The sequence below is a fragment of the Trachurus trachurus genome, assembly GCF_905171665.1.
Source record: "Trachurus trachurus genome assembly, chromosome: 17".
In the NCBI taxonomy this organism is placed as follows: domain Eukaryota; kingdom Metazoa; phylum Chordata; class Actinopteri; order Carangiformes; family Carangidae; genus Trachurus; species Trachurus trachurus.
Window position 1 is genome coordinate 4,093,484 of NC_139900.1, and position 23,956 is coordinate 4,117,439.

The following is a 23,956-nucleotide window of genomic DNA, read 5'->3' on the forward strand; positions in this document are numbered from 1 at the left end:
ATTGAATTCAATTCTCTCTATAAATCCCTAGCCTTAGTTAAAAATAAGAAGAACACAACTTTTTTAGAAAACTATGAAAAGGTATTTATTGTACTTCCTGACATTTAATGGAATTTGTTAACAGTGATTATTACACACCTATGTATTGACATGACAATATTTATTTATTTTTGTTTTGTTTCTGTTTGTCTAATTTTCTTCATTTTCTACTTATTTGAATGAGATCCTTGCTGTATTTATTTATTTTATTCATTGTCTTTCTGAATATGAAACAGCTCTCGTGTTGTGTTATGTGTCAGTGTTTGACACTTTTTGTACACTTTGAACACTTAAATAAAGAAAAAAAAAAAAAAAAAAAAGCAAGGAAGAGGCGGTCCTTGACGTCACGTTGCGTTGCATCTTGGGTAGTTTGAGTATGAGTAGTGACCTCATGATGTATACTCAACATTTCGGCCGAATCTAGTATGCATCCGGGAACTTCTCGCCTACTGCAAATCGCATACTGCGCAGTGTGAACATACTGCATACTCAAATCGTTAGTATGAGTAGTACGAGTAGTAGGAGAAGTATGCGGTTTCGAACACAGCCTATCTCTTTAAGCACGCCTCAAAGCCGTTACCCTGTTTTCCCGCTATCCTCTCACTCCACCCTTATTCACATAATTCAACCAATCACAGTCTGCCATCCTCTTTCTCTTCCACCAATCAGTCATTAGCGTCAAATTTAAAAGTTCTCTCTCTCCTGTCATCCAGCCGTCATTTATTTTGTTCACAATAAATGTAATTTCATCTTCATGTTATACATCTAATACACACGTGCGCTGCGACAGCTGATCAGCACCACATCCACTGTGCTCTTTTTATTATTAATATTTAACAGAAATTATACCCAATACTGTTCAGTCATATGTTAATAACACATAAAATAGCATGAAGCATGGGAAAAGTAGGCCTAAATAATATAACAGATGCACACTCTCACACACACCTGGTCCACAACAGTCTGTACAAGTCAACCAAAACCCCTGCTGCAGGCCGGTGTCGTAGCTTGGCCGCTTCACTTTCAGTAAGTAAAAACAAAATACATATGTGCAAATAATGTACTCACGGCTCCCGACGGTTAGTAGGGGAAAGGGGGGATGAGCAGGTCACCGGCAGAATCTCACAGTCCTCACGTAGCAACTCGATCCACAGCTCTTATAGGAGACACGCAGACCCTTCGTAGTTCACAGCAGCTTCGCTTCTCTCCTTAATGTCATCAAAATGTCCGTCTTCCTCTCCTGAATTGAATACACATGCACATCCCAAGTCCATAAGCTGTTTCAGGCTGAATTAGCATGGGCTTGTCTTAACCAAATACATTTATAAACAGCAGAGGGTAAGCTAGGCAAATACGAAGCTAGGCTAAAGCTAACGGCTAGCTAAAAGTTTGTTGTTACACTGTACAGCTTAGTCACAGTTTACAAAACACTCGTATGCTCAGGTAGTTTATGTTTACCTCTTCACAAAAAGTTCCCAACATCAGGTCACAGTCCAGGAAATAAGAGCTTTGGTCCTCTGAAACTCCAACTCCGACTCGGTTGAGCTAACTCGTGTCTCCTCTCCTCTCGCTCTGCTGACCCTGAACCACAACACGGCGCTGTCTCCCGCCCCCTCACCTCAAACTACTCTGTGATTGGCCGGTGTCACATGAGCTTTATGCATGCCAATCATATATAAAAAAAAAATTGTGATTGACACCTCTCAAAACATTTTTTTTTATGCCATGATATGAAATTACATTATTTTAACACTATACTTATTTCACATTTTTAACTTGTACTTCTGTATTTTAACCATATTTATTAATTTTTAAACACGTAAATACACAATGAACTTTTATGATTCATTAATCTGTGCATTATTGTTATATTGTCATCAAAATACATCCATTATTTTAGCAGGGGCTACACAGATATTAGGAGCGTCCTCGACTAAGGATTTTCATAATCAAATCTGATTTTGCTGTTAGTCGACTAATTCTTGAATCATCTTGTTTTTTCCGTCATTGATTCGTAATCTCATTTGCATCTTTTTCCGCTCCAATGAAAACAGTCAAATCACCCGAACAAACAAATTGAATGCGTCCCTTAGTTTAAAATTGTAGGATAAAACTTTAGGCGCGAATAAAATTTTCCCTCCATTGAAGGGAAAGCATATGTGTCTGTCGGCACAGCTATGGGATGGATTCTGGTTCAGACGTTCCTTCGTTAGGACGCATTTAATTAGCTACAGCTGTTCTTTGTGTGCGATGCTAACTAACTAGCAGATGCTAACACGCTGAACTAGATAGAAGGCCGCGTCATAAAGTGCTGTTTTGTTTTGTGTGGCTAAGAGCCAAAATAATCAATGAGACTGAGTGACCAATTAGAGGAGCTTTAATGTAGATAACTGATAAAATAATCAATCAATACTGTTATAGATCACTGATAATAAAAGTTTGTGGTGTCGAGGATGTGTTACAATAGACACACACTCACAGACGCACACACACTCAGCTTCAGCCTGCTCCATTAGCCGTTAGCGCTCCTCACAGGAAGCATTAAGCACCATTACCACCTTATCTCACACACACACACTCATAGCTTGCTGCTTTTCCATCCTTCCTCTCACACTCTTTCCTCCGCCTCTTCAGCAGCTTCCTGTTGGTGTGTGTGTGTTCTGTGTGTGTGTGTGTGTGCGTGTGTGTCCTCTCTCCCTGGGATCCATTTTGGAGAGTGACAGCCTGCGGTCTGAAGCCGACCGAATTTAACCAGGCTGTGGCTCTGAAAGCTTCCTCTCTCTCTCTCTCTGTGTTTGTGGCTGTTTATTTATTTATTCATTTTAACTTTAAAGGGATAGTTCAACATTTTGGCAAATTGGCCCATTACCATAATCCCTATAGCCATAGCAGGAGGTTTGTTACCTTTAATTGTCGGTGCAAGCTATTTTTAGAACGGCGAAGCAGAGCCGTGAGCTGCTCAGAGCTACGCTACGGAGGCTCATGGGATTTCTTGGTTTCCCCTCATCAAACTCATCAAATACACAATCCAACAACTCCACAACGCTCTGGTGGACAAGTTGTGACGTGCACATTCACCACGCTATGAGATAATAACACAACATTACCACACGTTGTGGTTGAGTTGTTTTAGAGGGAAATTCATGCAAAACCGCTGATGCACGTTGCCTTCAGGGACAGTTTTTCATCAAGCAGTCTCTGCATTTCCCTCTAAAACGGCTCAGTTTCGTAATGTTCCATTATTATCTTACAGCGTGGCCAAAATGTTGAACTATCCCTTTAATAACTGGTGTCAGTTCATCCTAAATATGCTCAGTTATTTTATTCAATTGTCATTCAACATGTTAAAAACACAAAAAAATCCTTAAATCCGAGATTTTAATTATATATATTAGACATAATACGACTCATTTGTTGCTGAAAGTGAACTTTCTGATTTCTGTGAACGCACCAACGGTTTCCTTAGTAACAAAGTCCTCAAACATTAAAAGTTAATGTCAACAGGAAATGTGAGTGTCAACACAACACACACAGGACGACACCAGTGAGTGTGAGTGTGTGTGTGTGTGTGTGTGTGTAGCCTCCTCTCCCACAGCTGACAGAGCACTTAGCTCCAGTGTGAACTACGCTCTCATCATTTATTCATGCTTTATTTTGCACCACAAACCATTTGTTCTACCTCCCCTCTGCCACACACACACACACACACACACACACACACATGCATAGCTACTCTCTGGGGGTTGTAATGGAGGATCGTTTCCTCTGAGGCTTCGTCCCCAGACTCCACTCGCTCCACGTCGTCGTCGTTGTCTCTCCTTCCACCCGGTGGTTAAAGCCTCAGGTGATAGTCTGAGCCGACCAGCTTTGTCTCTTTGTCTCCTTTTTCTTCTGTTTGCAGAGCGACTGTGTTGTTTTTTTCTGTGCAGCTTTGAGGACGAGGTCGGTGTGAGTCTGCTGCTTTATTATCACACCCAGTGTAAACATCATATACAGCGAGGAGATGATGAAGAATATATATATAGACAGCGTTGGTCTGTGAGCAATAAGATGATTCTCTAGCAGCGTCGCTCTGGAGACAGAAAACATCACAACACAACTTCGTCGCCCTTTGCTGCCAATAAAAAAAACAGAGCAGATTTCAGAATAAAACACTCAGAGAAACTAAAAATCCTGCAAAGTTGTTGTTGTTGGATGGATGGTGGGTCCAGGTGGTGGTGAGGGGGCGGGGCTTAGTTGTGACATCACAAAGTGACAGGAAGTCCTGACGGCTGGTTTTAATTAAGGCTCAGTTTCTGAATACAGGCTGTGTGCATTTCTCTGTGGACTGAGGCTTTGATACTTTCACAGTATTAATATAGAACCTAGAGCTGCTTTATAATCACACTACACGTGGACATCTACCTTAGAGCCGCAACAAATAATTAATCGTCAACTATTTTGATAATCTAATAATCGGTTTGAGTAGTTTTTTAATTTAAAAAAAGTCAAAATTCTCTGATTTCAGCTTCTTAAATGTGAATATTTCTGGTTTCTTTGTTCCTTTATGACAATAAACTGAGTCTCTCTTTGGTTTGTGGACAAAACAAGACATTTGAGGAAGTCATCTGGTGGTTTGAGAAACACTGATTGATAATTTTCTAATTTTCTTTTTACATTTTCATTGACCAAACAACTAATCGATTAATCTATTATGAAAATAATCGTTAGTTGCAGCCCTAATCTACCTTTATACTGTATGGAGCTTTAACACAAACATCTACCTTTATACTGTATGGAGCTTTAACACAAACATCTACCTTTATACTGTATGGAGCTTTAACACAAACATCTACCTTTATACTGTATGGAGCTTTAACACAAACATCTACCTTTATTTTGAAGGAGCTTTAATACAAACATCTACCTTTATTTTGAAGGAGCTGTAATACAAACATCTACCTTTATTTTGAAGGAGCTTTAATACAAACATCTACCTTTATTTTGAAGGAGCTGTAATACAAACATCTACTTTTAAACTGAAAGAGCTTTATATTAATTCATCAGGCTAAAAACTAACAAATAGATCAAATCTTTTATTGATAAAAATGAACAAACTTCCCTTAAATGAGCCCTGTGTCTTCCACAGGTGCTCTGAGTCGTAATAACGCCTTCTTTGATGTTCGTCTTGGCAGTAATTTTAAAAACGGTCTTTTCATTAAGAAGATATTAAAGCTTTAAGGGAGCTGACCCACTGTTAATAGCTGACAAACGCTGCTAATTATTGCTCATCAGATGACTCATCAGAGTTTGCAGAAGAGATTTCAAAGCTGCAGCTGCTTTGTCGACGCATTGTTCGCCTGCAAAGTGAATGTATGTTTGTACTTTAGAGATTCAGACATTTTTAACCTTTGCATGAGGAGGAGAACGACACTCGATTCATCTCAGTGTTTGAAGTGGGAGAGAAAAGCTTCTTTTTTTCTTCTTCTTAGAGTGGTTTTTCCCTCTGAGTCTTTGTGAAGGTTGATGTGTCGGATCAGAGCGGGGACACAGGAGGAGTCGGGGTTATCCTGGAAATCCAGATCATGAGTGGATCAGCGGTGATATTTAACATCATCACGTCGAAGCCAAAATCGCTGGCAGAGATGCCGACCCACGTGTGGCGCTTGAAGGACGGGAGAGGACACAGCGGGAGGCGATGATGGCAGAGCGTTCGGAGGAGCCACTATGCTGACTGGACGAGTTGGATTCATGTTCTGTTTCCAAACATCAGTATAAAGGGCCGAGGCAGCAGATCCTGAGAGGCAGCGCAGAGACTGAACTCTGTCATCCACTTCCTTCTGCCTTTTTCTTTTCCTTTTTTTTCTTTAATAAGAGAGAGGAAGACTGGACTGGAGTCGGATGCTGTTGATGCTGCTTTATTAGATTAACGCCACCAAACCACCAAACTTTCAACTCTTGACCCCAAACAGTGGGTCTGGTACCAAACAATCATGTCTCTTTAGGCCTTGAGAATATGCCCAAGGTGTTTCCATAGCAATATAGCATTTAATTCAACATACAGAACAATTTTGTGACGTGTTTTACCTTCATCATAAGAAACATTGCAGCTTGAGATCTTTGGTTTCATTGGGATGAACTTTGCAGCTTTAATCTAGATGTTGGTAGAAAACTAGAAGAGGACCGACCGACTCCTGAGCTCTGTAGGCTACGTGTTAGCTGCTGCTACGTAGCTAGCTAACGTTTGCATTAGGCAAGGCAAGGCAATTTTATTTGTATAGCCCGTTTTTACCAACAGTTTGTCTCAAAGGGCTTTACATGGCATCATAACAACATCCTCTGTCCTTAGACCCTCACATCCACTGAGGAAAAACTCCATGGAAAACCCTTTTAACAGGGAAAAATCTGAGAAACCTCAGGGTGAACAACAGAGGAGGGATCCCTCACCCAGGACGGACAGACGTGCAATAGATGTTGTTACAGACAAGCAGCTGTTTACTCACCAGTTCAGCTTCAATCTTCATCCTTCTCCCACCAACATCTGTGTCCAGAGGTGGACAGCAGCACCAGTGTTAACTCTTGTTTCTATTCTACTACGTCTTTCCTTCAACGGAAGTTAGCATGCTAACCTGATAGCGACTCTTCAGCTCCTCCTCTTCCTCTGGCCACAAAAACCACGTTCACGTTGAGTAAATGTACAAACTAGTCTCGTCACGATACCAGAATTTCAGTAGCCCTAGTGTTTTCTTCATATTTCATTGCAATAGCCTGTTTAAAGTGATGATATCATAAACAACTAATCAATAGCCTACTGTATGCTAATAGATAAAGGAGTGATAATACAATAGTTAATGCTTTGAATTTCTTAGATATAGCTGTGCAGTACTCTTAGCAGACCAGATAGCAGCAGATGATAGAAGGCTCATTACAACCAGAAGAGACAGGAGATTTTTATTTTTTAGAGACTTGAGACTTGACTTGGACTCGTTATTTTTATTTTTTTTAAATTTGTATTTAAGGAGGACAATGCACATTAATGGACATAATAAAATGTAAAAGTGCCAGTGTTAGCCAACAGCTAGTTTCCGACTGTAGTCCTCCTGGCAAGGTGTTAAAAGTCATTAAAATAAACACAAGGACATAACAACAGAATTCATAAAACAGAAAAAAAAACACACATGTATCCAACAGAAACCAACAGACAAAAAAAAACTACAAAGAAAGACAATTAACATGACGCTACTATGACAAAAGAAAAAACAAAAAAGACTGTTTATGGATGGATAAGATGGATGAAGATGCAACAATGCAAAGACCAGGACAGGGTTTCTTGATGGAGTTGTGCTCGTGACCAAAGACTTGAGACTTGACTTGGTACCAAAGTAAACAGTCTCTAAAACCATAAAAGCACAAGCGTGGACTATATCTCATCGTTGTTTCTTCACCTCCTCCTCCTCCTCCTTCCTCCTGATGATGATGGCTGCCGTCTCGTAGATGATGGATGAGGAGCTGAGGACGAGACGGGGCTGAGGACTGAGGACTCCTCCTGCTGCGTAGCCTTCCAGGGATAATTTAAGGGATAATTAAATCTGGAGAACATTTGGGCTCTGGGACGTGCAGATGTCTTTTTCTTACTCGCATAATGGAATCTGCAGAACAGATGGTTACGAAGCGTTGGGATGGTCGACCACGCCCCAACACATCAACCTCTCAGTTTCAGATGAATATCTTCTCTCCATTACGATCGCAGGTGTTCCTGCTAAAGGCAAAACATAGTGGCTCTCCACCTTCTGTGGTAATCAGATTACTCCTCATATCCAGGTGTAATCTGATTCCAGGGAGAGAGATGGTGTCCGGTGTCAGGTTAAAGGTTTCAGAAACACACGGTTCATTCAGCAGCTGCCTTTGATTTAGAGTGGACGACCAGGACAGAGATGCGTCGGTAATGAAATAAAGGACACGTCATCTCATCATGTGACCAATTATTAAATCGTTGGGACCAATTAGAGCTGCATTGATCAGGTCCTCGTCCTTTAATATTGTGAGACTGTTAAAGTCACGTTGGGATCAGGATCTTATTCAGAAAATCAAATCAAAATCATAAATGTATATGTTCAAATATGGCCTCAACACACAGGTGAATGTTTTCTACACAACTATTTTTCTTTAAAATAGTTTTATTGGCAACCAGAGAGTCAGAAATAAGAAATCAAGATCAAATTAATCATAATTACCAATACATTTTTCAATTTTTATAAATCCAAAAGTGAGAGAAAAGGAAAACAAAACAAAAACATAATAACACAGTGAAAAACACCAAAAGCTAAACAAGCATGAAACAAAAACAATAAATGATGTGTTGCATATATAACAAACACATAAATTAGTGAGGAAGAAAAATAAAGAAAGAAAAAAATGTACAGACGACGTTTAAATCTCAGTAGTCCAGAACTTGAACTCAAACTCAACCCTAGTTGTTTTCTACACAACTCTTATAAGAAGCAGATGGGACAAAGACATTGAAAACAACAACAACATTAAAAAAAACATAAAATCAACATTTGAATAAATAAAATGAAGATCAGGTTGGAAACAGCTGATCTCCCAGAATCTTAAAAAACAAAAATATTCCTTTCCTTTCGATCAGAAAATGCCTGAAATGTTCAATAATAGGGATGTCACAATTACTTGTTTTCACAAAATCGCGGTATTAAACGCCACAATTAATTGATCGTAAAGATTCCTAAATACTGTCACTTTCTGAAAAAAACAGATGTTCCAGATGTGCGCTAAAGTAAAGGAAGATGCACAGATAGGCTACTGGTAACGTAACACTGAATTGGTGGGAATTTAAATGTTAGCATGTCATTTGTAATTTAAAAAAATGATTAAAATAAACTTAAACAATTGGTACAACTGGTCCTATATTTAGAGATTAGTACACACTAAAAAATGTTGGGTTATCTCTGTAACCCAATTTCTGAGTTATTGGTGTTGGGTTAAATATTTGGGTTATTTTTCCAGAGTGTAACACATTTTCAGGGTTATAGGCTATGAATTTAACCCAATTCCTGGGTTGTTCAAGTAATTGGGTTATTTTTCAGTGAGTAACCTATTCATTGGGTTAAGGGTGTAAAAATAACCCAACGTTGTAGTTGGCATAACCCAACTCTTGGGTTGAATATTCAACCCAAACGTTGGGTCAAAAAGAATAACCCAACCTGTTGGGTTAAAATTAACCCAAAAAAGGGGTTTGTCCTTATTTGAACCAGCAGTTGGGTTAAAATTGGGTTATTTTTTAACTGTAATTATATTTTAACTATATTTGATTTTACACATTCATAGTGTTGTGAAATTTATTGATGCATAATAATCTCTAACAATACTCGTACCAAGAAAATCTATAAACGTGACATCACTATTCAATAGTTATTGATTTATGGATATGGTGACTAACTGGTTGTGATAAGTGAAGAAACGTTTCTGTTTCTCATCCTGACGACAGAGAAGAGAAGTGAAGTGAAGTGAAGTCATCCTCCACCAACCAGGCAGCAGCCAGGGATTCCTCCTGAGTGTGTGTGTGTGTGTGTGTGTGTGTGTGTGTGTGTGTGTGTGTGTGTGTGTGTGTGTGTGTGTGTGTGTGTGTGTGTGTGTGTGTGTGTGTGTGGTCTGAGCATGTGCAGAGCCTGCTGACATTTTGCAGCTTGCCCAGGCTTGTGAATAATTGATGACAGGCCTCACCTCGTAGAGTCTGTTAGTCGCCTCCGACTCTCTCTCTCTCTGCATCCGTCCGTCATCTCTAACACTCTGCATCTAAAGCTGCTGGGTCGTATCAACCATGTGACTTCTGTCTCTCCATTGATTATAAAACAGCTTCTTAAAAAAATTAAAAATAAAAGAAAGACAGGAAGAGAGAGAGAGAGAGAGAGAGAGAAAACAGTGATGTGTTCCCGGGGTTGCCAGGCAACAGCAGCAGCGGTGGCATCACCTGTGAAGAGACTTGACAGTCTGCTCAGCTATCTGGAAGTTGACGGGGAAATTACCCATCAGCCACTGCACCTCGCTGCTGCTGCTAAAACAACAACAACAACACACTCATGTCTCTAAGTGCTGTTGTTGTTTGTTTGTTTGCTCTTTACCATCATCATCATGACCGGTTCATTTAATTTACAGAGATTTAACAGAGTGTGTTACATTCACGGCCCTGAGGCACCATTCGTATCATCAGTAGCTACTATATGATTTATATAGGCCTATTACACAATAATAATCAATATTTAGGCTATCACATAATAAATAATCTATAATTTCTATAGGAATCAGTGTAAATCGATCACATTTTTTTAGGTATAAGTTATACCTGTCAGATCAGGAGAACAGGTTTTGTCATGGTATTGAAACGGTTTTTGTTCCAATTTATATTCAACACTCAATTCTTCTCAATATTCCTGTAGCTGCACTGGTGATGCTGCAGGTGTTTGTTCCAGATGTGGGAAGTTCCCTTAACCACTGTTCCCTTAATTGATGTTCCCTTTACTAGTATTCCCTTAACTGATGTTTCCTTAAAGGGATACTTAAACCAAAAGCAGTACTGTAATTCACCCATCATCTACTCACTGTCATTTTCATATTTTCATATAATGGCGGCGGATAGAGTTCACTTTTGAATCGTCCAAAACACACACTATGAAACATCCAAATACCTCCATACTGTGTCCATACAAGTGTCCTGAAGCTGCCACACGGAAAAGTTGTTGGGAAAAAATGTATGTGATCTCTGTTTTTATCCTCGTTGTAGCAGTAGCTCCCAGTGGCTCTGTTGATGTTTGAGATGTTCTTCTGTGTTTACATCAAACATCCAATGGCTTTACAACGATGAATGAACATCTCGCAGCAAATCTTAATTGATGTTCCCTTAACTAGTGTTCCCTAAAGTGTTGTTTCCTTTACTAGTGTTCCCTTAACTCATGAGCAGAGAGGACTGCTGACTGTCACCTGGTTGTCCAGACGTGCTGACACAGATGTTGTGGTTAGATTTTAGTCATGATGTGTTCAGGTGTTTCCAGTAAAAACACAGAGAAAGGGCGGGACTTTGCTGTTTGCTGTCTACAGTAGCCAATGGCGTTGGATGTAGAGTAGCCCTGTGTCAAGCAGCGCCTGTGGGATTGTGGGTAACCGCTGCCATCACATGTTTGAAACCATTTTATAAGAAGAGGACGTTGGCGCCTCTTGTGGCCGCTGGTGGAACTACACCGACTGTTGTTCCAGACACTGAGCTGGGTCAGGGTTAAAGCAGAAGTGAGTGATATATTTGTGTTAATATAAGTCTTAAATAGTTATATCTTCCGACAGCAATCACTTACATAGAGTGTTTGGTCTGAAACACGGGTCTCTCAGTCCCTCTGCTCTGCTCTGAGCCGAAGAGAAAACATTTATCGTATCCTACAGTTTTTATCCAATGAGGAGAGAGAACGGCATGCAGGGCTGTGTGTGCAGCCAAGGGACGCCGTGAATGTGGCGACGTAGCGACGAGGACTGTTATGGTGCGTTCAAGGAAACTCGTAACTTGTGATTTTCCGACCTGTGAAGTGGTACCAGTTCGATCTGGTACGAGTTCACCGGTCGGAAGTTACGAGTGGCCGTTATAGTGACTTTCACAGGTAAAACAGGTCGGAATAACACGAGTGGGTTGCCTGGAACGCTACAAAGTCGTAAGTCGTGACTTGAAGCTGTAATTTACGGTTTCAAAAGCCTGCCTGGAACGCAGCATTAGCCAAAACAACCGGATCGCTTACTTCTGCTTTAACTTTAGATGAGAGGAGACTTTAAGGTTAATCTCTGCACTGTGACCTCTGACCTTCGACCTCACTGACACACACACACACACACACACACACACACTGACACACACACACAGAGGAGCTGACTGTGTTGCAGGCGGTGACCTCATACGTGTTTAATGGCCTTGTTGGTGTTTCTCAGTGGATGTTTCGCTAAATTTATCAAGACAACAGGAGGAAGTGCTGAGTTTGTATCAACAGCTAATTAAAACAGTGAGGGGGGGGGGGTCAGGGGGGAGGAGGAGGAGGAGGAGGAGAGGGGGGGTCGGGCGGAGCGCAGCACGGCTCCTCTGCAGATGATATAATGAAATCTACGTAATAAAATCAGGGGACAGAGGAGCTGAAGGTCTCATCCAGTCGCCGTCGTCGTCGTCGTCGTCTGCTGCTGCTGCTAATAAAGTTCTGCTGCAGTTCAGGGGAAATAAAGTCCAGCCCCCCCCCCTCCCCCAACACACACACTGTTTATTCTATACAAACACACACACACATGCTCAGTCCACTTCTACTTTGTCTTCTTATATAGCTTCCTGTCAGGAGCCTCCTTGTCTCTGTCTCTCCATCTATTCTCAGCTGTTGTCATGGCAACAGTAAAAGTAAAAGGGGGCGTGTGTTTACCCCCCCGCCCCGTGACCACACCCTGCTGCTATCATTAACACACACACACACACTGTGAAAGTATAAAAATAGAAATGCACACAGAAATAATGCCTGTATTCAGAAACTGAGCCTTAAAACCATCCGTCAGGACTTCCTGTTACTTTGTGATGTCACAACTAAGCCCCGCCCCCTCACCACCTGGACCCACCATCCAATAACTTTGCAGGATTTTAGTTTCTCTGAGTGTTTTAATTTGAAATCTGTGCTGTTTTGTTTAACTAGATCACTTTAGAAAAGAGAGTCAGCCAATCAGAAGAGAGACTCAAAGATGGAAAACTACACTGAGATGGTTTAGTTAGATCAAACCTTCAAAATAAAAGACAGAGGAAAAAGAAAATATGGAGCTTTATTTTGTTATTCGTGTTGATGTGGGAGACTTGTTTTCCAGGTCACAGGTTCGATTCCCTGGCGTGCTCCGAGTCTAAACGTGTTTCACAAAGATGCTGCTCCTCTATGAGGCTTTTATTCTGAAATCCAGCTGTGTGTTTTCAGAGTAAAAGCCTGATAGAGAGGAGCATGTTTTATTTTGAAATCTGCTCTGTTTTTTTATTGGATCACTTTAGAAAACAGTCAGCCAATCAGAAGAGAGACTCAACGATGGAAAACTACACTGAGATGGTTTAGTTAGATCAAACCTTCAAAATAAAACAGAGAGGAAAAAGAAAATATGGAGCTTTATTTTGTTATTTGTGTTGATGTGGGAGACTTGTTTTCCAGGTCACAGGTTCGATTCCCTGGCGTGCTCCGAGTCTAAATGTGTTTCACAAAGATGCTGCTCCTCTATGAGGCTTTTATTCTGAAATCCAGCTGTGTTTTCAGAGTAAAAGCCTGATAGAGAGGAGCATGTTTTATTTTGAAATCTGCTCTGTTTTTTTATTGGATCACTTTAGAAAACAGTCAGCCAATCAGAAGAGAGACTCAACGATGGAAAACTACACTGAGATGGTTTAGTTAGATCAAACCTTCAAAATAAAACAGAGAGGAAAAAGAAAATATGGAGCTTTATTTTGTTATTTGTGTTGATGTGGGAGACTTGTTTTCCAGGTCACAGGTTCGATTCCCTGGCGTGCTCCGAGTCTAAATGTGTTTCACAAAGATGCTGCTCCTCTATGAGGCTTTTATTCTGAAATCCAGCTGTGTTTTCAGAGTAAAAGCCTGATAGAGAGGAGCATGTTTTATTTTGAAATCTGCGCTGTTTTTTTATTGGATCACTTTAGAAAACAGTCAGCCAATCAGAAGAGAGGCTCAAAGATGGAAAACTACACTGAGATGGTTTAGTTAGATCAAACCTTCAAAATAAAAGACAGAGGAAAGGAAAATATTGAGCTTTATTTTGTTATCTGTGTTACTGCAGCAGCCGTCGGTGTGGGCGACTTGTTTTCCAGGTCACAGGTTCGATTCCCTGGCGTTCTCAAAAGTCTAAACGTGTTTCACAAAGATGCTGCTCCTCTATCAGGCTTTTATTCTGAAATCCAGCTGTGTTTTTTCAGAGTAAAAGCCTGATAGAGAGGAGCATCTTTCTCTCCGTCCAGTCCACTACCCGTCCTTCTCCTTCTCCTTCTCCTTCCTTCCCCCCCTTTTTCTCCCCCCGTCTTATAGCTCCCCCACTTGCATCTGGACCACTTGCACCGGTTACCAGGGGTAACCATGTGACACGTTGCCACGGTAACCCCTCTGGATGGGCAGCCTCTCTCTGGTGGTGAATCACTTCCTGGTGCTCAAGTTTGTTTTCTGTCGAGTAAAGATGGTGGACGACGTTCAACACACACACACACACACACACACACACACACACACACACACACACACACACACACACACACACACACACACACACACACACACACACACACACACACACACGATGCTGACTCCATCAATGGCCGTCTATATTTGTCATGTTGGTGGGTGTGCTTGTTAAGATTAGAGAGTGTGTGTGTGTGTGTGTGTGTGTGTGTGTGTGTGTGTGTGTGTGTGTGTGTGTGTGTGTGTGTGTGTGTGTGTGTGTGTGTGTGTGTGTGTGTGTGTGTGTGTGTGTGTGTGTGTGTGTGTGTGTGTGTGTGTGTGTGTGTGTGTGTGTGTGTGTGTGTGTGTGTGTGTGCTACAGCGCGATGACACAGCCGTATACAACAAAAAGTCTCAGTTGCTAGGCAACCCCGTCTAAAAACGCTCACTAACCAAAATACAGGAGCAGGTTCTTCATCTGGAGGAGACGCACACACACACTGCTCCTCCTCCTCTTTCACTTCCTTTTCTACCTCCTCTTCTTCCTCCTCCTCCTCCTTTTTCCTCTTCCTTTTCTCTTCTTCCTCCTCTTTCTCTTTCTTTTCCTCTTTCTCTTCCTTTTCTCCCTCTTCTTCCTCCTCCTCTTCCTCCTTTTCCCTCTTCCTTTTCTCCTTCTTCTTCCTCCTCCTCCTCTTTTTCTTTCTTTCCCTCTTCTTTCTCCTCCTCCTCTTCCTTTTCTCCCTCTTCTTCTTCCTCCTCTTCCTCTTTCTCTTTCTTTTCCTTTTCTTCTTCCTCCTCTTTCTCTTCCTTCTCTCCCTCTTCCTACTACTCCTCTTCCTACTCCTCTTCCACTTTATCTTTCTCTTCCTCTTCTTCCTCCTCCTCTTTCTTTTCCTTTTCTCCCTCTTCTTCTTCCTCCTCCTCCTCCTCCTTTTCCCCCTTCCTTCTCTCTCTCTTCCTCCTCCTCCTCTTTTTCTTTCCTTTTCTCTTCCTCCTCCTCCTCTTTCTCTTTCTTTTCTTCTTCCTCCTCCTCCTCCTCCTCCTTTTCCCCCTTCCTTCTCCTCCTCTTTCTCTTTCCTTTTCTCTTCCTCCTCCTCTTCCTTTTCCTCTTTATTTTCTTCTTCCTCCTCCTCCTCTTCCTTCTCTCACTCTTACTCCTCCTCTTCCTCGTCCTCCTCTTTCTCTTCTTCCTCCTCTTCCTCTTCCTCCTCCTCCTCCTCCTCCTCCTCCTCCTCCTCCTCCTCCCCCTCTCCCTCTCTGACCTCCAGGGGTCGCCAGTCGTCCTCGGCTCCGCTGCTCCTCCGTCCACGTCGAGTCGTTAGTGACCTGGTCGATCGGAGCGTCGTGTCTCTGCGCTGACGAGGGTCCGGCCGGGAATCGAACCTGGGGGCCGTCTGTCTGTCTGTCTGGCTGCGTGTTGTTTTACGGGTTGTTTGAGGTCACACGGCGGCGGCGGCGTTGTCGTCGTGTGAAACCTGAGCAGTCGAGGCGTTCGGGGACTCGTCGTCTGACATGTTCCACATAACGAAGCAGAGAGAAGCTCATGAATATTAATGAGGTGCGATGATGATGTCGTCAGCGTCATCGTGACCTCAGCGGTTTCTGCCTCCTCGTTTATTTTCACACCGTTTTTAATTAGTTTTTTGTTAATTTTGTGTTTTTTCTGAAATATATTGAACATTTACACACCTGGTTACCGTGGTTACGACATGATGATGAACCACAACCTCAAAGCAGCTTTTATCTGTGTGTGTGTGTGTGTGTGTGTGTGAAGCCCCCAGATGTGTGACCACAGCTGCAGCCTGTAGAGATAATGAGCAGGTTCTCAGTGTTGTTGTTTATATTAGCTACTGTTGACGTTGTGTAGTTGTTGTGTTGTGTTGTGTTGTGTTGTGTTGTGTTGACTGACTCACCTGCATCCACTCCCTCCTCATTAATCTAACGAGCTGCAGCTGCGTTCGTTCACCTGCTGAGACTTCTCTGTTTTCTACTTCCTGTCTTTTATTTTGAAGGGCTTGATCTGTCGTCTGTGATCTGGTTCGGCTCTGAAGTGATGAGTCGGGTGTTTTTGTTCTTGTTTATAGCTGACGTCGACAGATTAAAGTCTGTGTGAAATGAAATACGAGATTTGATTGTAAACATACTACAGATTCAGAAGTTAGGATAGGCCTATAGTTGCTGAAAACATGTGAAAAAAACTATATAGAACTGAACTGTGGAGTTGGAGGGTTGTAGTGACGCATTATGTAATAATGTAATAAATTATGATGTAATATCATCACATTCTGTAATAAAATTCTTGAACACAATATGTAATAAACTTTGCCGCATTTTGTAATAAGTTGTTACATAATGCATTGCAAATTATTATTACAAAATGTGGTTGTTGCAAATTTTGTAAAATGTAATAATTCGGTGGATTATGTAGCTAACAACTTATTACAATATGCGGCAAAGTTTATTACATATTGTGTTCAAGAATTTTATCACAAAATGCAGTGTTATTACATCATGAGGTGAAAATGTAGCTATTACATTATTAGGCTACATAATGTGGCGTTTTTAAATGTGTTCAGAAATGGCCATTTGTCCTGTTTGTCCCGCCTCCCCGCACAAGTTTACCCGAGTAAGGAAAACAAATTTAATTGGTCGTTATCAAGTGGGCGGGATATTCAATGTTTGGGGTGAGACCAAACTCTGTGTGTGTGTTGGGAGTGTGTTTAGCTAAGGTAGCTAACTGTTAGCTAGTAGGCTTGCTACGTTATAGCTTGCTAACTTAGCTAGCAAGGCTACGTGATGGAGCGCAGGGATCTGGAGGAGGAGAGTGGAGTAGAGACGGAGGAGAGTTTGTGTCGGTGGTGGTGGACGAGTCTCCTCCATCAAGCTGCAGCTGAGTTCACCTGCTGAGACTTCTCTGTTTTCTACTTCCTGTGTTTTATTTTGAAGGGGTTTGATCTGTCGTCTCCTCTCAGAGTCTGTGATCTGGTTCGGCTCTGAAGTGATGAGTCGGGTTTTTTTGTTCTTGTTTATAGCTGACGTCGACAGATTAAAGTCTGTGTGAAGTGAAATACGAGATTTGATTGTAAAGATACTACAGATTCAGAAGTTAGGATAGGCCTATAGTTGCTGAAAACATGTGAAAAAAACTATATAGAACTGAACTGTGGAGTTAGGGTGAGGGTTGTAGCGACGCATTATGTAATAATGTAATAAATTATGATGTAATAACGCCGCATTTTGTAGTAAAATTCTATAAGGCAATATGTAATAAACTTTGCCGCATTTTGTAATAAGATGTTACATAATGCATTGCGAATTATTACAAAATGCGGTTGTTGCAAATTTTGTAAAAATGTGCATTATGTAACAACTTATTACAAAATGCGGAAAAGTTGAACACATATTGAGTGCAAGAATTTTATTACAAAATGCAGCGTTATTACATCATGAGGTGAAATATGTATTACATTATTACATAATGTGGCGTTTTTGAGGAATTCTCCTTGTTTTTTGGACAGGACTAAAGAGGAAGCTCAGTGACGTAGATAAATCCCAGCTAGCTTTGACTCCGCCCCCTAACGGCTCGACTCCAGCATCACTATGTAGAAGCAACTGCGTAGAAACATGATGAAGCTCAGCAAGGAGGCGGGGCTTCAGTGCAGCAGACACACCCACAGCTTCCTGAGCGGAGAACTTCATGGATTTCACAAACTAAACAAATTTTTCTAGCATTTAAATTGGTCAGGATTGTTAATATATGTGTCAATTAATGTGACTAACTCAGAAAACAAATATAGTTTCACTTTACGTGGACTTTAAAATGAAACACCAGAGACAGAGACAGGTGGCGTCGGATTGGTTTCTCCATAATGTTTAATTACAGACAGTTCATCAGCTGTTTCATTGGACCTTAGGATGTGTTTAAAGACGATGGAAGAGGAGTTTGTGACTCCGGTTTGGTTCGTAAACGTCCAGATGAGTGTTTATTAGAGGAACAGATCTGACGTGGTGCTGTGATAGAGGACAAGGAGGAGAGAGGAGGAGGGGCGACGTCCTGCTGTCTTGTAAAACCTCTGATTTAACAGATGAACTGATCACTGAACACTAGTGTTTAAAAAGCTTCGTCTTTCTCTCTCCTCCTTCGTCCTCTTCCAGCCTCCTCCTCCGTCTCTCCGTCCGGTGTCTTTGTTCTGCCTTCTGGTTTCTGTTGCTCTAAACTCTGCACTGCTCTTTTATATGCAGTAGGCTATATATCCATCTGTCCTCACTATCTCACTCTGTGTGTGTGTTTTATTTTATTTCCCAGAGTTCTCAGGGTGAGTGAGTGAGGCTGCAGCAGCTTTTCATCATCTCGCTGCAGGACATCTCGTCACTGCTCTTTTTTTTTGTTGCGTTGAAGTTGGACTTCTTTAACTCTCACCCCCTGCGCCGCTCCTTCACTCGGTGGCTGATTTACATACAGATAGGACGAGCTCATGCAGATTTGGTTGAAGTTATGACTTTGTTCCCGACTTGAAGGTCTGAAGCGCCGCGCTGAGCTACAGCTGCAGCCGGAGGAAGAGGAAGCTTGTTACATCTTCATATTTATAGAGTCATTCATCAGTCTGAGGTGTGAGGTGGCGACTCACTGGGTTCAAAGCTTTACTCTCACACAGGAGTCTCCCTGTTGTTAAAGGGATGGTTCAAGATTTTGGCAAATTGGTCCATTGCCATAATCCCTATAGTCATAGCAGTAGGTTCGTTACCTTTAATTGTCGGTGCAAGCTATTTTTAGAACGGCGGAGCAGAGCCGTGAGCTGCTCAGAGCTACGCTACGGAGGCTCATTATGGGATTTCTTTGGTTTCCCTCATCAAACTCATCAAATACACAATCCAACAACTCCACAACGCTCTGGTGGACAAGTTGTGACCTGCACATTCACCACGCTATGAGATAATAACACAACGTTACCACACAGAGTTGTTTTAGAGGGAAATACAGAGACTGCTTGATGAAAAACTGTCCCTGAAGGCAACGCGCATCAGCGGTTTTGCATGAAGACTATAGGGATTATGGCAATGGGCCAATTTGCCAAAATGTTGAACTATCCCTTTAACCCTTTCTCCTGCCCTGCTCCCGACTGGTACTTTCTCCTGACATGCTTCTGATTTCATAGTGATAGGAGTCAAATGGATCGTGCATCATTGCCCACGCTCAAGACCGCACTTTACTAACGGAAAATGAACGAATCAGCTCCCAACAAGAAAATATCTGTCTGCTTGGTGCCAGACGTTCCCATCTTAGTCGTTACCCACGTTGGTAAATACCACACGCTTTGCAAACTGTGTTGGTTTGTTTAAGTGAACCAAGAAGAGTGAAGTCACACAATTTGTTGTTAAATGTGTTGACAGCATTGTTCTGTTGCTTTGTTGCTATTACAGTTAAAACATAGTCGACTCCTTCCTGTTCTTTTTGATAAAGAACAATCCTGGCGACTGACACTTTCACAATGTTTGCGCTTGTACTTAGCCTACTGTAACACACCTTTTCTGATACACATTGTAGCACAATTCATTGTAGCTATTGACGGCTCATTAAAGGTCCAGTGTGTAATAATTGTCAAGGTTTATTGTTAAAATCTGAATTTACTACCCATGAATATATTAGTATAAGTGTAAAATCGCTATAAAATAAATTTCATTTGGTTTTCGTAGCCTTATAATTATTCTTTCATATAACGATAGGATAGAAAAAACAACAACTTTATTGATCCCTAAGGGGAAACTGCTTGAACAAGGGTCTTGCTTTAGAGAGCGTAGCCATCTTGCGCCGCCATGTTTGTTCGGGAGGTTGAGCAGCAGCTCCTTCATCTTGAAAACCAAAAGGTTCCTGAAGTAGCGCCTCGAAGGTTCCTGAGCTCATGATGAGTTCACGACGTGTCTCTGTGTGAAGGTTCGATTCCCTCCAGGCCACTGAACCTGCTCCGACCAGATCCACAGGAGGTTTTTCAGACGTCAGCGTTGACGTTTGGTTGGAGGCGAGAAGCAGACTCAGCGTTTGTTTGTTGTCGAGCTCCTTCACCACTTGTCAGGAAAACACATGAATGTTTGAACGAATGCTCAAAGGCCTGCACCCCCCCCCCCCCCCCCCCCCCCCCCCCCCCCCCCCCCTGCTCTATTGCACGACTGTCCGTCCTGGGTGAGGGATCCCTCCTCTGTTGCTCACCCTGAGGTTTCTCCTGGTTTTCCCTGTTAAAAGGGTTTTCTATGGAGTTTTTCCTCAGTCGATGTGAGGGTCTAAGGACAGAGGATGTTGTTACGATGCCATGTGAAGCCCTTTGAGACAAACTGTTTGTAAAAACGGGCTATACAAATAAAATTGCCTTGCCTTGCCTCAAAGCCGTCTCTGTGACCTGAGACAACAGTGTGAATAGAGAAGCGAGTCGGTGTGTGACGGGTTTAAAAGCCTCCTGCTGTCAGCGCCGTCCCAGACTCCCCGAGCATCTGACCTGAGATCAGCTCAAGGCTCCGTGTGAACGGGGCGAACGACCTTGAGATCAGCAGCAGCAGCAGCGACTTCCTCTCTCTCTCTCTCTCTCTCTGTTGAAGTTACGAACGACGCGACGAGTCTGTGACTTTATCTCCGTTTGTTTTCCACTGAGTCGTTGGCGTCTGATTGGAGGAAACAGACGCTCGTTGTTCTCAGTTTATTGTTGTTTTCCAGATGAAATAAGTCTCTCCGTTTAAACCCCCGGCTCATATATTATCATGTGGTGTATTGATGCGTTGATGAAAAGAAGGGATCACCGCCGACATGTCTTTTCTTGCATACAAAAAGGAGTTTATTACAAGAAAAAGAACAGTGTCAAAAGAATGTCGAATCTTGGAGCATCTCTGGTGCCAATATGAGATCTCTCTCTCCTAATTATTATTTCCCAAACACTAAGGTTTAGCAAACTGTGATTAAAAGAGCATTTTATGAGATCGCTGGGTTTTCTGACGTGATCGACCATATGACTGATTGTAGCCACGTGCGTCTGAAGCCTCCATCCACCAATGGCTACGCTTGTAATCAAATCAGTCTTTTTTTTCATGTTGGTGCTGTTAGGCAGCAGCAAAGGAGTATTGTGTTTTTCATAAATAAAAGGTTATCTACATACAAATAGAACAGTCTCACTGAATCAGAACTGAAAATGATCTGAGTGCTTAATTATAATATTCAGGTGTCTGTGAACATTATTAATTGGTGCAGTCATTTATGGTCAGTAAGTTTTGATAAAACAATCTGCCTTGAGTCCATATTTATATCATAATACAGCATGTTTCTTCAGTGATCTGTGATGGATATAAGTTGAAAATGCGATTACATGGATTGTGGGCTGTCAGCCTATTGTAATGCAATCATTTCCACCAAATATATGTAGTTATATAGGCTAATACATAATTATATATAATTCAGCAATAAATATTTGATGTTTCAATTTGATTTCAAATCGTGTGGCCCTTCACTCACTTTATCGGAGTCAGTGTGGCCCTCTGGAAATAATAATTGCCCACCCCTGTTTTAGACCTAAAAATGTTTGGAACATCAAGCCCCGAGTTGAATTTGCCCGGAATTGTCCTTTAAATTAAGATACAAATCCTGCAGAGTTCCTCTTTAAATGTCCAGATTGAACATGTTGATCCTGCATGTGGCTGTTATTACTGTTGTTACAGGTAAACTGTCTTGATTTAGGTTCTGCTGCAGATCTGAAACCACACACACTCGTTGTTGTTGTTGTTGTTGTTGTGTTGTGTTTTTCAGCCGTCGGTGCATCTCTGCAGCGCAGCGGGGGGCCGGAGGGGGGTTCATCGTGCTCTTATTCTGCCTTTTACAGACACTTGACAGAGGATTTTCACTGGAGTGAGAGAGAGCAGCTGTGTGTGTGTGTGTGTGTGTGTGTGTGTGTGTGTGTGTGTGTGCTGCTGCAGAGGAAACACATGCACTTTCATGTTTGGAAACGGAGGCAGAAGCTCAATCAAGTCGTAATAATAATTATTATTGTTGCTCTCGTCGCTGCTCAGATGAAACTAAACTATTATGGTCTGTTCAGATTTTACTCCCCGAGCAACAAGCAGGTCGGAGCTGCAGAGACGATGCATGGTGGTGGGGGAGAAGAGGAGGAGGAGGAGGAGGAGGAGGAGGAGGAGGAGGAGGAGGAGGAGGAGGAGGAGGGGATGTTGTGTTTTTTTCAGCCCGTCGTGTTTCTGTTGCCATGGAAACTAAAATGCCAAACGCAGCGGTGCTTTCGTTCCCAGAAAATGGCACACATCAGGGTGTAGAGAGACAGAGAGACAGAGAGAGACGATGCTTCATGCTGCAGAACTCAGTGATGTGGATCTTTTCAAAATAAAAGCCCCGTGACATCGTCCTTTATACAGTACGACTCTGGAGGCTTCTTCTCCTTCTTCTCCTTCTTCTCCTTCTTCTTATCGCATTTAATCTCTCACCTCATTTCATCCTACTCATCTCACGTCACTAATCCTAACCCTAATCTTTCATCTCATTTCTCTCATCTTGTTTAATCTCTCATCTCTTTCTCACCTCCTCTCCTCATCCGTCTCTCATTTCAACATCTATAATCTCTTTCATCTCGTTTAAAGGGATAGTTCAACATTTTGGCAAATTGGCCCATTGCCATAATCGCTATAGTCATAGCAGTAGGTTCGTTACCTTTATTTGTCGGTGTAAGCTATTTTTAGAGCGGTGGAGTGGAGCGGCAGGCTGTTCAGAGCTACACTATGGAGGCTAATGGAATTTCTTGGTTTCCCTCATCAAACTCATCAAATACAAAATCCCAAAACTCCAAAACGCTTTCGTGGACAAGTTGTGACCTGCACAATCACCACGCTATGAGATAATAATGGAACGTTACGAAACGGAGCCGTTTTCGAGGTAAATACAGAGTCTGCTTGATGAAAAACTGTCCCTGAACGCAACGCACATCAGCGGTTTTGCATGAATTTACCTCTAAAACAACTCTGTCTCGTAACGTTCTATTATTATCTCATAGCGTGGTGAATGTGCAGGTCACAACTTGTCCACGAAAGCGTTTTGGAGTTTTGGGATTTTGTATTTGATGAGTTTGATGAGGGAAACCAAGAAATTCCATTAGCCTCCATAGTGTAGCTCTGAGCAGCTCACAGCTCCGCTCCTCCGTTCTAAAAATAGCTTACACCGACAATTAAAGGTAACGAACCTACTGCTATGACTATAGGGATTATGGCAATGGGCCAATTTGCCAAAATGTTGAACTATCCCTTTAATCTCTCTCATCTTTTGCCTTTAAAAATGTGCGTTTTGCCTCAATTCTCAGTTTAAAAACGCAGAAAAAATGATAATTACAGACCCCAGTGGTTACAAACTGGGTAAATGTAAATGCAACCAAGACAAACAGATGAACTAAATCTCAGACGCAGCCCAGAACTCATTATATTATGTGATTGTTTCCGTTTGTTGTTTATTACACTTTAATTGTGGGATGAGAGTGTTTCTGTGGAAGCTGGAGGAGAAGGACGATGATTTTCCTTTGCTGCTCTCACATGTCGGAGGTTTGTTGTTGTTGTTATTCGCTCTCGTTCAGCTCCTCACATGAAGTCGAGTTGAGTCTGTTTCGTCTTTTTTTCAAACCCCAGAATGAGACGTTTTCTTTTTCTTTCTTCTTTCCGGTGCTGCTCCTGGGTCTGGTTGGATTTTT

General features: G+C 41.9%; 3 protein-coding genes across 3 annotated transcripts in view; 2 read left to right on the forward strand and 1 right to left on the reverse strand.

Moving 5' to 3' along the window:
• Positions 1-21,070, forward strand: part of cavin4a (caveolae associated protein 4a) — a 225,517-nt gene extending 204,447 nt beyond the window's left edge. Inside the window, exon 3 of the transcript XR_014596127.1 lies at positions 21,061-21,070. The gene's annotated coding sequence lies outside the window, so the exon portion shown is untranslated. The remainder of the gene's footprint in view (positions 1-21,060) is intronic.
• kcnq3 (potassium voltage-gated channel, KQT-like subfamily, member 3) overlaps positions 1-23,956 on the forward strand; it is a gene marked incomplete at its 5' end in the record, with an annotated part of 108,750 nt that overhangs the window by 34,929 nt on the left and 49,865 nt on the right. The gene's annotated exons all lie outside the window — the stretch shown is intronic.
• The window catches only part of LOC311001062 (tripartite motif-containing protein 16-like), a gene marked incomplete at its 3' end in the record, with an annotated part of 113,118 nt that overhangs the window by 15,858 nt on the left and 73,304 nt on the right, over positions 1-23,956 (reverse strand). The gene's annotated exons all lie outside the window — the stretch shown is intronic.